Raw genomic sequence first — 13,576 nt, forward strand, 5'->3', positions numbered from 1 at the left:
TGTGTGACTTTTTGGATTTCTTTACATCGGTGAAACCTGAGTAGATTTGGATTTTACTTTTGTATTTGCTGAAACATCTTGGTAGTTAACCCTTTGAGTGACAATGTTGCTGTGAGCGATTCTCAAACTATCTGTTAAAAATACCAGCGCCGCTCACAGCGACTTTTCTTTTAGTATAAATAGTGTTCCCTCTAGGAATTTTTGGGGGCAGGGCGCCGCTGTACGGGGGAGCGCAATGGGGGCAGACCGGGCCCGTCATCGTTGTACAAGGTCCCGGGTCGCCGACATCACTAAAGGGGGCGTGCCCGGGCCACGTCGTCATTAAAGGGGGCGTGCCCGGGCCGCGGCGTCACTAAAGGGGGCGTGCCCGGGCCGCGGCGTCGCTAAAGGGGGCGTGCCCGGGCTGGCGCATCACTAAAGGGGGCGTGCCCGGGCTGGCGCATCACTAAAGGGGGCGTGCCCGGGCCGCTGTGTCACTAAAACGGGCGTGCCCAGGCTTCCTCCGTCGTGCAAGGGGGCGGGCCTGGCCCCGCCGAAGTCCCTGAGCTGCCGGGGAAGCCTAGCGCCGCTGAGATTGCAGTGCCTGGAGCTTCCCCTGGCACACCATTAAGTCAGGCAGCAGGCTCTTCTAGCGGGAACACTAAATAAATACAAATACATCCAAGTCCATTCATTGACGTTTCGTAGCTATTGCACCCAAAAAAAAAAGAACAGTCGCTGTGAGCGGCGCCGGCATTTTTTAACGGATATATTGAGGATCTCTCACAGGGGGTTTAATAAAATGGTTTTCACACCTATTTTGACAAATTCCCTTGGTACTCAATGGTTAATACTACCCAGTGCTGATTGAACCACGATTGCCCTGTATGGGAATCAAGAGGGTTAGCAACACTTTAGAAAACAGGTCGTTTATTCTTCGGCTAAGCACATATGAATGGGGACACCTTGTCCCAGTTGTTTAGGTTATTTAGCACTGGATTTCCCTAGGAGTAAACTAAAGGCCCCCATGCATTAGTGAGTCTACGCAGTAAAGGACAATGAACTCTGACCTTCCCACTGCACTTGGGCCAATAGGGGATTCCCTGCCTGTTCTGACTCCTCCCACGGTGGGTGTGTAACTTGCTGCAGCCAAACCTCCTGATCAGCGTCGGCTGGTGACCACCGGCCCCTCACCATAGACCTGGCCATGCACGGTATGTGGCAGAGGGTGGATATAGGGGACACTAGACTCAACCTAGAACAGCTGGAGAATGGCGCATTCCTATTTCCTCTGGATACAGATAGTTGTTGTGGAGGAAGATGTTCATCGCTAAAGTGGTCTTCACAAAGAATTCCATTGCAGAGGTTACCTGGGGGAATACTGCACACAGAATTTTCTTAAAATAAAGCACCTCTCCAGTAGAATAATTTCCGTATATAAATGGTGACCAGTTTTTGGAGGAAGATTTGAATCCTCATATGTACGACTTATCTTGTAGAATTGTTTTTGCCCAATATTTTGAGGGGTGTGATTTAATTCTTGAGTTTATGTTTTTTGGACATAAGCTCCAGGTGGATGGTGCCCTAGTTGGAATGGATTTTGTGGAACAGAGCTGTGAATTAGCAACACTGACCACTGTGCTGGCCAGAAGTCCGCGAAGCGCGTCTGTCTGAACGCACTAATCTCAAAAACTTCTGGACCCATTTTTTGCAGTTGTTGCTATTATATAGAGCAGTTCTCGAGGAAGGTTTAGATCAGGCATGTCCAACGTTGGCCCTCCAGATGTTTTGAAACTACACATCCCAGCATGCATGCTTTGCCACAGTTTTGCTATTAGAGAATACTAAAACTATTGCAAAGCATGCTGGGATGTGTAGTTTCAAAACATCTGGAGGGCCAACGTTGGACATGCCTGGTTTAGATCTATTATTGGCCTATCACGTATGGGAGCCGAGCAATTACGATTTTAATGCATCAAGTTGAAGCAAAATCGCTGTGGCAAGGCCAGGCGGTGTGTGTAAGAAGACTAGGCGAGGGGTGGGGTGGCCTGGTGACGTCAGCACACCTGGTAACCGCTACCAGCTGGGCTTTCCCTCTCTAGCTGCTGCCAGCTCCCAGTCACTGGGAAGGGAGGCCACACTGCTGCTGGGATAGTGCCGGGTGAGGGGGCGCGGCTGATTGGGCGACGTGGGTCACGTGGTATCTCTAGCTGCGGCTGCTTGGCCACCCAGGAATCAGCGGCAGCAGCAGTAGTTTGGACAGAGTGCAGCCACGAGTCAGTAAAGGGAAGGGGTGTGGTCAGAGAAGCACAGTGCTGGGTGGAGTGCGTGGGCTGACAGCACTGTCTGTGCCAGTGGGGAGTGAGAGGCTGGAGAGTGACTCCCTGGGCAGCATGGTGAGCACCAGGCCCTGAAGTTTGGAAGGGGGCGGTGGCTGTGGAAGTGACAACTAAGCAGGGACCTTATTCTGTCACTGATACCCAAGAGGGAGATCCCAATTTCCTCTGTACTGCCACAGACAGCCCCCTGTTACTGAGCCATTACTGTCATCATCTATGCATAGAATATAAGAAAGTACCCAAAGTACGAATCCTTTGCAGGTATCTTTGTTGTCTTCCCAATAACTGTACCCATGAAGAAGGGGCGGGTCACTAGTTCTAGGTAAGTTATATAAATTGATTTTCTGAAGGTTACCAGAGGGCTCTGCTGGGAAAGAACTGGCTCATTACCTGGTGGCACATATGTGAATTGGGGTTCGTCAGTCCAACATGTAGATGGAAGATTTGCATGCTGCTAGCGAAAATGTTGCAAAAAAGGATAAGAAACTGACGGTCATGTAATTGGGCATTATCCTAGTCACATTACTGAGGTCGGGGGTTAATTCACCACCACTGAGCAACCGCATACCCTGGTGGCAGGTATCCCTGTGCTGCTACAAGGAGCGGTTGGGAACAGCAGCAAGGTAAAGGTGATTTATTACTATACAATAATACCTTTCACACCAGCCTAAATTCCCGGGTTGGTTCCGGGAACAACCCGGGACTAGCGCTGGTGTGAAAGGTTCCAGGGACAAATTCCCAGGTTAATTTGCTGGCAATTCAACCCTGCTAGGTAGCAGGGTTGCTCCCGGATCCTTCCCGGACTACTGGCTGGTGTGAAAGGTGCAGGGACATGTCCCTGCTTCCTGTGTTGCCTCTGCTAATGCTGATTTGCTAGCAGTGCAACTTCCTGTTGTGGTGGACGCTCAGACACGCCCAGAGGCAGCATACAGCGTGCAGGGAGACAATGTGCATGTTCTGTGACACCACAGACCCCAGAAGTGCGTTTTAACCCCTGACAGCCTGAAAGCCAAGAATGTCTGCATTGGCAATCACACAGCATACAGGAAGACACTGTGCAACCTCTGTGGCACCACAGACCCCAGAAGTGCTATTGCACCCCTGAAAGCCTGCAATGTCTGCAAAGACCCGCCCACCCTCTCTCCCTTTACCCCTCTCCCTAATCACCTCATCTTTGTGGGTCTGTGTTCAGTCGCAGTGGAGCCGGGGGTATTATTTGAAATGTGGAGGTATGTGGTTTATCACAGCAGCTTGACGTTCTGGGGGCCACTAAACTGCCAAGCATATTGAAACCAAAAGGTGCAGTGATGTATTAACCCCGCCTATTTTAGCAGTGGTCCCGCCTACATTTAGTTTGGTGCTGCCCACAAGAGGCCACTTCTAGAAATTTTCCCAGGGCCACATTTAGTTCCCAATCCAAGTGTGATGGGCATGTGCCAAAGTTCCATTGTGAGTACAGGAAAGGAACCCTGCTCTTGACGTATGCTGCATCTAACATGGGGCAGTGCAAGTGACAATACTAATGATGATGGTGGTAACTGGCGTAAAACCAGTGGGCAGAACGAGCTTCTGCTTGCTGATGTGCAGTGGATTAGCACTATAGATTCTCACTGTAGAACAATGCAGTAAATCTGGCTTCCATGGCAGCCTGTCCGTACACACTGCACAAAATGCAGCACTGCCAATATTGTTGATTATATCGGCGGTGCAGTAAAAACGAATGACCTACGGTTAAACGCTGAACAGTAACGATATCACACAGTGCCGTCACTGGGACCCCTGCAAACATGCAATCACTCATGATATCGGATATTGGACTGCATGTTCAGATGAATGGGCAGATCATTAACCACTTCCACCCTGTCTCAGTCGCAGATTAGCAAAAGCCTCAATTACACAGATGGCATTCTCTCTTTCTGGGCGGTATGCAATCCTCCGCCGACGGGGGAAATAAATGCGGGGTGCCTATTCAATGTCTTTACCAACAACATTGAAAAGGCATTACGGCAGAACGAGACGATAATGGGATCGTCGCAATCCCGGCCGTATCTTGACAATCCACGGCCGTTTATGCGGACATGCCCCCTCTTCACTGATCAACAGGCGGGACATTGAATCCCGGCTGACGATTTGCTGTTGGGCAAACCGCAAATGTGTCAGAATCACGGCTGTTGTGACGAACCAACAGTCGTGACAGTGGCGTAACAGAAAATTTTGCTCCCCCCGCCGAGACAATATCGCCCCCCCCCGGGGAGCTGGCAGGGGGGTCCGTGTGGCGCGGGGGTACCTGTGGTCAGGGACTCAGGAGAGCCTGGAGGTCCCTGCGGCGCTGATTATGAGTTGCAGGGGTCCCAGCAGCGAAGTGGAAATACTGCGCTATTGCCGTGCGGCCGCGCGGGAAGCACTTCTGACTCTGAAAACACTGGGCGCATGCTGATTGGCTGAGTCTCAGCCAATCAGTGTGCGGCCGCGGCCAGTGTTTTCAAAGTTAGAAGCGCTTCCCGCGCCGCCGCACGGCGGTAGCGCAGTATTTCCACTTCGCTGCTGGGACCCCGGCAACTCCTAATCAGCGCCGCAGGGACCTCCAGGCTCTCCCGAGTCCCTGACCACAGGTACCCCCGCGCCGCACGGACCCCCCTGCCAGCTCCCCGCTGCACCCACAAGCAGTGGGGAGCTGGCGAAGAAACAACAGCGCCCGCAGACCCCCGGCGCCTCCCCGCCAAAGCGGGGGCTGCGGCCCTTTAGTTACGCCACTGAGTCGTGATCTAGGATTGCAAACCCGCCTCTGGCCGTTGGCTTTCACCTCACAGTCCACTGGCACTGCTCACATTGGCACACAGTATTGTAGTATTTGTGGTAGCAAAAAAGGGGCATGGCCTCAAAGGGTATGGATGTGACCTTGTGGCCTGATTTTCACGGGGGTTACACTGTCAGGAGCTAAGTGCTCCAAATAATATCACAGTGCTCATGTGACTGGGAAGGAGTTTTGGCATTGCCAAGGTGCACCCCTGTACTGATGCCACTGTGACAGCTCTAAGTTAGGATCTTCCTGTGAATAAAGAATTATCATTTTTGGTTAAGTGGTTTGCCTCTGATAAATATAACTGAAGGGTTGTGGTGTGGCGCTCAGACATTCCGGGTCTTTAGTCCGACATCGGAATCCTGACTGCCGTGACTTTGGCAGGGGGGCTAGCGCTACGAAGGCCCCTTGCAGGTTTCCCTGCGCTCATCACGCTACGGGCTTGGTGAGCTTGCTACAGGTTCTATTCTCCCTCTAGTATAGCCTTTGTAAGGTGGTATCCCGTCTGTCAGGCATTTAACGGTTGGGATTCTGATGTCGGACTAATGACCGTCGTAATCCCGACTGTGAGAGCATCATCCGGCACCCAACTAAAGCTACACACTGCGGTAAATATGCTCCTCTTCTCTGGATAATGCATTGCACAAAATCCTTCATTTAGTTTTCTTGTTCCAAATGATAATACGCTTTGGAGCTGCAGCTGATTTGCGCACATTGACCACGCACAAATACACCTCAAACTGATATCCTAGTTATGATTCAGTTTTATCACAAGATTGAATAAGTAAATGTTCTTAATACAGTTAATTAATACTAGGCAGTCATAATTAGCAGCCTTTTGATTAGACAGAGAGGTAATTAAGGGTTATAAGGCATGAATGGAATTAATTGCGGTAATTAATAATCAAGAGGGATTCGTAATACTCAATAACATTGAGTCTATAATGGGATACAGTAATGTAGTGATCACAAAACTGCTGTATTATATGGTGGTTACTGGGATGGAATGTATGGCAGTCACGGTCATGTTTTCTGTGGTGTCACGGTGATGCTCTTCCTATGGTTTGGTGGTTACCAGGATGCATTCTATATAGCATCGCTTTCATTGGGATACCTTTAGGGTAAGGCATTCACTAAGATGTTTGCTCTATGATATGGTGGTGTCACTAGGCGAGCTGTCATTGGTTAATACAGGATTTCTAGAGGTGCGGTTTCCAAGAGAGTGCATGAAAAAGCCTGCTTAGTAAGTCTTTCTGTAGTACTACCCCAATACTTGTGCTGTTATTGCTATCTCAGGATAGTGGTAATAGATGAATAAAGTGGGTGGTAGTCACTAAGGGGTTTATTCTAGTTCATTCTTTCTGACAAAATCCTTCTTAGATGGACAAAACCATGTGCACTGCGGGTGGGGTAGATGTAACTTGTGCAGAGAGAATTAGATTTGGGTGAGTTATTTTGTTTCTGTGCAGGGAAAATACTGACTGCATAATTTTACACTTCAATATAGATCTAATTTTGAAGAAAAACCCCACCCAAATCTAATTCTCTCTGCATAAGTTACATCTACCCCACCCGCAGTGCACATGGTTTTGTCCATCTAAGAAGGATTTTGTCAGAAAGAATGGACTAGAATAACCCCCTAAGTCCGGTAAGTATTGGCACTCACCTATTTAAGGCTGCAGTTAACAACAGCATTGAAGGGTGTCAGATCTGACTTTGTTTTGTTGGAATCGCCAGTGGATTGTCTAATTCACAGCCATTTTTTTTGCCAATCAGCGGCCAAAGCATCTACAAACAATATTAATAAAACTTAAATTAGCAATATTAAACCTTCTAGCAGCAGCAAAAAATACGGAAAATATAACCACTAACCAGAATAAAGCTGCATTTTAGAAGGAATACTAAATAACCAATTAATAGATTCAAATGTTTTACAGATTACACAGGTAGAGCACAATTATTACAACATACAAATTAATCATCAGCAGCAATTGGCACACGGGTTGCGTCTTACGGTTGTGCGAGCCTGATGGCGGGGACTTCTTAGATGGCAGATGGATACGGCACCAGAAACCCTACACGTTTTGTCCTGTAAAGAGGACTTCTTCAGGGGGTTATAGAAATGTGTTTTATATTCAGTGCCCTATGGTTCTTTTGCCTGTATGTTATTTATTAGGTTCCACTTCCTACTAATAAGGGTTCCAACTAGGGATGCCAATCCCGGGGCATTGTTTAAATCCCAGGATACAGGATTGAAAAATCCTCAATCCTGGGATTGGCATCCCTAGGGGGAGATTCTCTAAGCTAAAAATGCGGTAAAAACCCTGTTATCGGGGTTTTTACCGCATTTTGGGATGCTGTAAGCATCCCCCGCCGGGTTACCGCGGCGGGGGGCATCGCCAGAAAAATCTGGCGATGCCCCATAGAAGCCAATGGGCTTCTATCGCAACCCTCCGCCGACCCTCCACCGCCCCGCCCCCTCACCTGTGTCTGGGCAGCACAGCGCAGTGCTGCCCGGACCTGTGACCTCCTCCCTGCACTGATCCTCTTCCGGGTGCAGGGAGGAGGAGAGCCCGGCGCAGCAGCAGCAGCGTAGGGTGTGTGAGGGAGGGGAGAGCCGCCGGGACCTGCTGGGACCCGGCGACTCTCACCGCAAAGGACAGCTTTTAACGCAAGAGCTGTCCTTTGCCTTAATTATCGCATATGTTACAGCATATGCGATAATTAAATATGCGATGGGCGGAGAAGGGGGGCGGAGATTCTTAGAGAATCTCCCCCCTAGTTAGAAGGGGTCCCCACCGGCCCCCACACATTTACTTACAGGAGTGGGGCAGACAGCAAAGGGGGTGCCCAGAGACTCTGAACATGAGCGGGCGGGTGACACTGGCAGCAAAGCGGTTGGGTGCTAGATGACTGCAGCAGCAGAGTAAGCAGTGCAACTAGCGCAGCGTGACCTCTTATTGTCATGCTGCGCAGGCTGCACGCCGGGGTTGGGAATGTCGAGCAGCGTCTGAGCAGTCTAATCCTGAACAATGGAACCAGGGTGGCCAATCCCGGGCTCAGCGGGATCCTGGGATTTTTACCACAAAATGTGGGGGTGCATTCATTGAGGCGGCGCACAGCACTTACATGTTTGCTAGGCTGCGAGTATACGCAACCTAGCAAACAGGTATGAATTAGGCCCATAGTAAACTTGGTACACACTTACATATTTGGGGTGATTCAGGTTGGTTTGCAAAAGCAAACTCCTCCTTTAATGGGCAAAACCATGTGCTCTGCAGGTGGGGCAGATGTAACTGGTGCAGAGAGAGTTACAGTTGGGTGAGTTTTTTGTTTCTGTGCAGGGTAAATACTGGCTGCTTTATTCGTACACTGCAAATTAGATTTCGGTTTCAACACACCCCACCCAAATCTAACTCTCTCTGCACTTGTTACATCAGCCCCACCTGCAGTGCAGCATGGTTTTGCCCATTAAAGAAGGAGTTTGCTTTTGCAAACCAACCTGAATCGGTAAATGGAAACTTAGAAAAGAAAATTCACTTTGTGTAAGTAACTTTTTTCCTGTGCGTAATCTTCCATGCTGCTGCTGCTGCTGCTTTCTCCGAACATGAGTTCTAGAACGTTCCCCTGCTGAGTGATGTAGGGTGTTGATGAGGGTGGGCTTCTAAGCCATAATGAAGCACCATAGAGTAATGATTCCAACATTTAGCATCTTGCGGAGCTCCTGCTGTATCCGTGTGCTCACTGACGGCAGAGGATGATGCACCTCAGTAACAAGTCTGTTTAATGTTCAGCGATTACTCATTCAGCCTCAGGCTGCAATGTTCACCAACTGTGGAGGGGAATGGAATACTCTTTTCTGCTGAAACCACTGATACAACCAGTTAAGTCAATGAGAAGGGTTGATTTATCAGTAATCCTATATTCAATGTGATCTTGGCATTCGATCGCAGAATTGCAGTGTGGGGTTACACAGGTCCCATGTATCAGGGGGTATGAGTCATTAGGTCGACCCACCAAAGGTCGACATGCATCAGGGTGACCACAGAAGGGTGACATGGCTTAGGTCGACACCTCAAATAGGTCAACATGCTTAATGTTGACATGGTTGGGAGGTCGACACAAGCATTAGGTCGATAGTGTCTAGGTCGACAGTCAAAAGGTTGACATGGGCTTTTCACTTTTCTTTTTGTCCGGAATGCTGACATGGTCGACATGGACACTGTACCGGTGCACCGCGTCCCCTCACATGACTTGCTACGCTCGGCACAATGTTCTATTCTATTCTCCATTCACGCTCTGGTGGATGATAGGGCATGAAATACCTCCTGTCGGCACATGTCGGCTCAAAACAAAGTGAAAGACCCCATATCGACATTTTGACTGTCGACTGAATGCTTGTGTTGATCTTCCAAACATGTTGACCTTAAGCATGTCGACCTTCAGTGGATCCCATGCATGTCAACCCTTTGTGTGTCAACCCAACGACTGTATACCCTATCAGGAAGCAAATGCAGGAGCAGGCATAGACATTTATTGGGGAGGGGTGGGGGTGGGGGGGTACGGTTGCCCAGAAACCCACCTTTCCAAGAGCCACTACATGCAGTATAAAGGGCCTGATTCAGACCTTCTCGCTAGGCTGAGTATATTCGCAGCCTGGCAAGCAGGAAAAAGCTGCCCGGCCAAATGCCCGCCCCACAGCTTGAATCTGCTCATTGACATCAACCGTCCACCCCAACCAGGCATTGAAATGCCTCAGTTTGCAGGGGTACGCCCAGTGTTTCTGTGGGCGCACCCAGAAAACACTGGGAGTTTCCCTGCTTTCGCCCCTTGACCTTCCATTCTGGAACGAACACCCGGCAAATGTGAAACTCCCCGAAGGCGTTCGCTACGGGGGTTTGCACATGTGCCTATTCACACATGCACAAACCCCTAACATCAGACGGGGGAGCGAATTCGGACTGCAACGAGCGCTCTGAATCACCCCCAAAGGGTGGAATTGAGCTGATGCACATTCCCTATGCCGGCAGGTTTTCCTACTAAGTCCGCTGTGTGTTTCTGTCATACCTCCCAAATTTTCCGATCCCTTGAGCGGGACTTGCTGTGCTAAATTTGCGAGTGCTCCCCTCCCCATACTTAATAGATTCCATGTGCCTGCGGTTGGTTGCTATGGGCAACAATTTTTTTTTTTTGTTAGCTTTATCAAATTGACACTACTTCCCTGAAGAGAACAGTCCTGCATTTTGTAAGAATATAATGTAAGTTATGAAGGTTCTTGGACATCAGCTCCAGACAGATGAGCTGACGGGGAAATTAACGTCTGTCTAGATCCCTTAGAAATTAAGCACACAGCACCCCGTGTGTATGCCCCATAGAGATGGCAATGCGCGGTCCCGCACATCTCCATGGGTTAAGCATTATAACCCTGTGTATATGGGGCTTGAGATCTGCTTAGTTAATGGAAAAAAACTATAGTATACCTAATGAGTGGCTGATTATTTTAAAAAAATAGCATGAATCTATCTGGTCAAGCAGAGAATGTGCCCGAAAAGGGCGCGGCTTATGCAAATTAGGCCACACCCCCTTTCCCACCCACTGCTTCGCTGAATAGACGCACTGCGCACAGCATCTATTCTGTCAGATGGGGGGGGGGGGACACTCCCAATTGCCCCCCCCCCCCCCCCCCGCAGCGGGACACTGCCGGCCGCGGGAACGTCCCCAAAAACCGGGACGTTCCCACGTTTAGCGGGACAGTTGGGGGGTATGTACCTGCTAACATGTGGCTCTTATAGGAATTCACAGTTTCTTTTTAAACTGAACTTCAGAAACCCAACTTTTACGGTGCCCATACAACGGGGAGATATTGCATACAATCATTCGATTTCGACTTCGGTGTGATGAATTGGAGGACTGTATGCACATCTAATGTGTCACCTGACGCGATGCGCGCACGCGCCCCAGTCAAATGATACGTCAATGAATATTATGTGCCGCACATAATATTTATCGCATTGCATGTTCGCATTGCAAGGCTCGCAATGCGATCGGCGGGCGGCAGGAATTGGTGTAGCAGAGTAGGCAGCTGCGGGCGGCAGAATTTGAAAAAAAAAAAAAAAACACTGTGTGGCCCCTTTTCAGCCAATCAGCCTACGCCTGAATGTGAAGCCTCTGTTTGGCTGAGAGTTCTCTCAGCCAATCAGAAGGCCGCCCAATGTTTTGAAATGTTTTTTCAAATTCTGCCACCCGCCGCTGAGTACTGCCGCCTGCCAGCCCTCCTGCCGCCCGCTCCACCGACACCCACCAGCCCTCTTCCAGCACCCGATGGCATGCGACAGGCAACATTCAGGTGACTCTCGTGGACATCGCAGGTGGGCTCCAGCTCATCACTCTCATCGGGATATATATCACCCATTTGATTGACAGAATGTGGAGGTACATTAGAGTTTTGTTGCCTTTGTACCGGATATCGCGCTATGGACATGATTCAGAAGGGGAAGTAGTACAGCTCAGTGCTGCATCTCCGGTATCGTTCGGTTATTGAATGACTGCAGATGCGCATGGATTGTAGGGGCCATGAGCGAGCGACTGAAACAGCAAAAATATCTAATCACAATACCTTTAATCCATTGTGACAGACAGTAAGTCAGAGTTTGGGAGGTGGTAACCCAAAGTTTTTAGGGAGTGTCAGTAAAAACTCAGGCGTGCCCAAGCATTTTCATGGAGGGCCTGTGAGGTCAGTGCCAGCCTTGAACAGCCTGTCTCTGTTGCAGAGTTGTGGAAGGGTCAGACACAATTGCACAGACTGGGAAAATCACTTGAGTGAGTTGTGTAATAATGTGCAACAGGTTAGTGGATTGTGAATTTTGTTGCAATTCACATACAGATTTACACAGGCTGATTTTCACTCTGGAGTAGATGCATGAAGAAGTGATAAGGGAAGTGTGTATGTGTACGCTGGCGAAGGTCTGGGTAGCACGGTTATGGAGAGACCCACGGTGGCTAATCATGAGAAACGTACTTATATTTCTCGCAAAGCAGAGGGTAAATATTGTAACATTTAGGATTGGTGGTTGGAGCCTCCCTTTTACCGACCTCCTGGGGACTCTTAAGAGACCTACTGTTACCATTGCCCACACTCCCCAGCTGCGGAAGTCATAAAAACCTGGGTAGATTGTGCATTGTTCTGGGGTATACGATCCTTCCCTTCACTGCCTATATTTAGTCTGGTAATCTAACCATTCGTTTTTCTATTCTATGTGTAACTTTGGTACTTGTGTATTTGCAGGGCACCCAATTAGCATACGTACGTAGGTGTAGTGAAATCGCATCACATGGTACATTGCCGTGCAATGCGATTTCACGCCCCCCTGTCAGTCACAACTCCAGAGTAGCCAAGACAGAAGCTGCACGTGACGAGGAGCGATGAGCAGACTGCAGATACGGAGCAGCGTGTCCCTACTGCTTGGTAAGTAGTTTTAATGTCATTTTTTTTGCTTTGCAGGTTAAATAGTGTCTGGATCCGGGGCAAGGGGAGGGTGAACATGTGCATGGGGTCACGGGGGGGTGAACATGTGCATGGGGTTCGCAGGGGGGGGTGAATATGTGCATGGGGGTGAACATGTGCATGGGGGTCGCAGGGGGGGTGAACATGTGCATGGGGGTCGCAGGGGGGGTGAACATGTGCATGGGAGTCGCAGGGGGTGTATATGTGCATGGGGGTCGCAGGGAGGGTGAACATGTGCATGGGGGTCGCAGGGGGGGTGAACATGTGCATGGGGGTCGCGGGGGGGTGAACATGTGCATGGGGGTCGCAGGGGGGGGTGAACATGTGTATGGGAGTCGCAGGGGGGTGAACATGTGCATGGGGGTCGCAGGGGGGTGAACATGTGCAGGGTGGTGGTGATGATGTTCAGGGGAGGGGGAGATCATGTGCAGGTTGGTGATGATGTGCAGGGGACAGGGTGATCATGTGCAGGATGACTAGCCTGTTGTGTCATGTTAATACTATTGTACAGGTGGAGCAGACTCCGGTGTCATGTTGTTATTATTGTAATGGCGGAGCAGACTGTGGTGTCATGTTATTAATGGAATAGCAGTGCAGATTGCTGTGTCATGTTGTTATTGTACTGGCAGAGCAGACTCTGGTGTCATGTTGTTATTAATGTAATGGTGGAGCAGACTGTTGTGTCATGTTGTTATTAATGTAATGGCGGTGCAGATTGCTGTGTCATGTTATTGTACTGGTGGAGTAGCATGTGGTGCAATGTAATAAATATTGTACTAGATTATTATCAATATTGTACTAGTATATAATATTGTTTTTTTCTTTCCTTTCTTTTCTAGTTGGCGTTAGCAGTGAGCGTCTCCAAGTGTTCATCAAACAGCTAAAGGTATTTTTTTTTATATTGGACATTGATCGCCATATTTACCGTTCCAGTGCATCGTATTTTTCAGGGAG

The sequence above is a fragment of the Crinia signifera genome, chromosome 12, assembly GCF_055691185.1.
Source record: "Crinia signifera chromosome 12, ASM5569118v1, whole genome shotgun sequence".
Classification (NCBI taxonomy): Eukaryota; Metazoa; Chordata; class Amphibia; order Anura; family Myobatrachidae; genus Crinia; species Crinia signifera.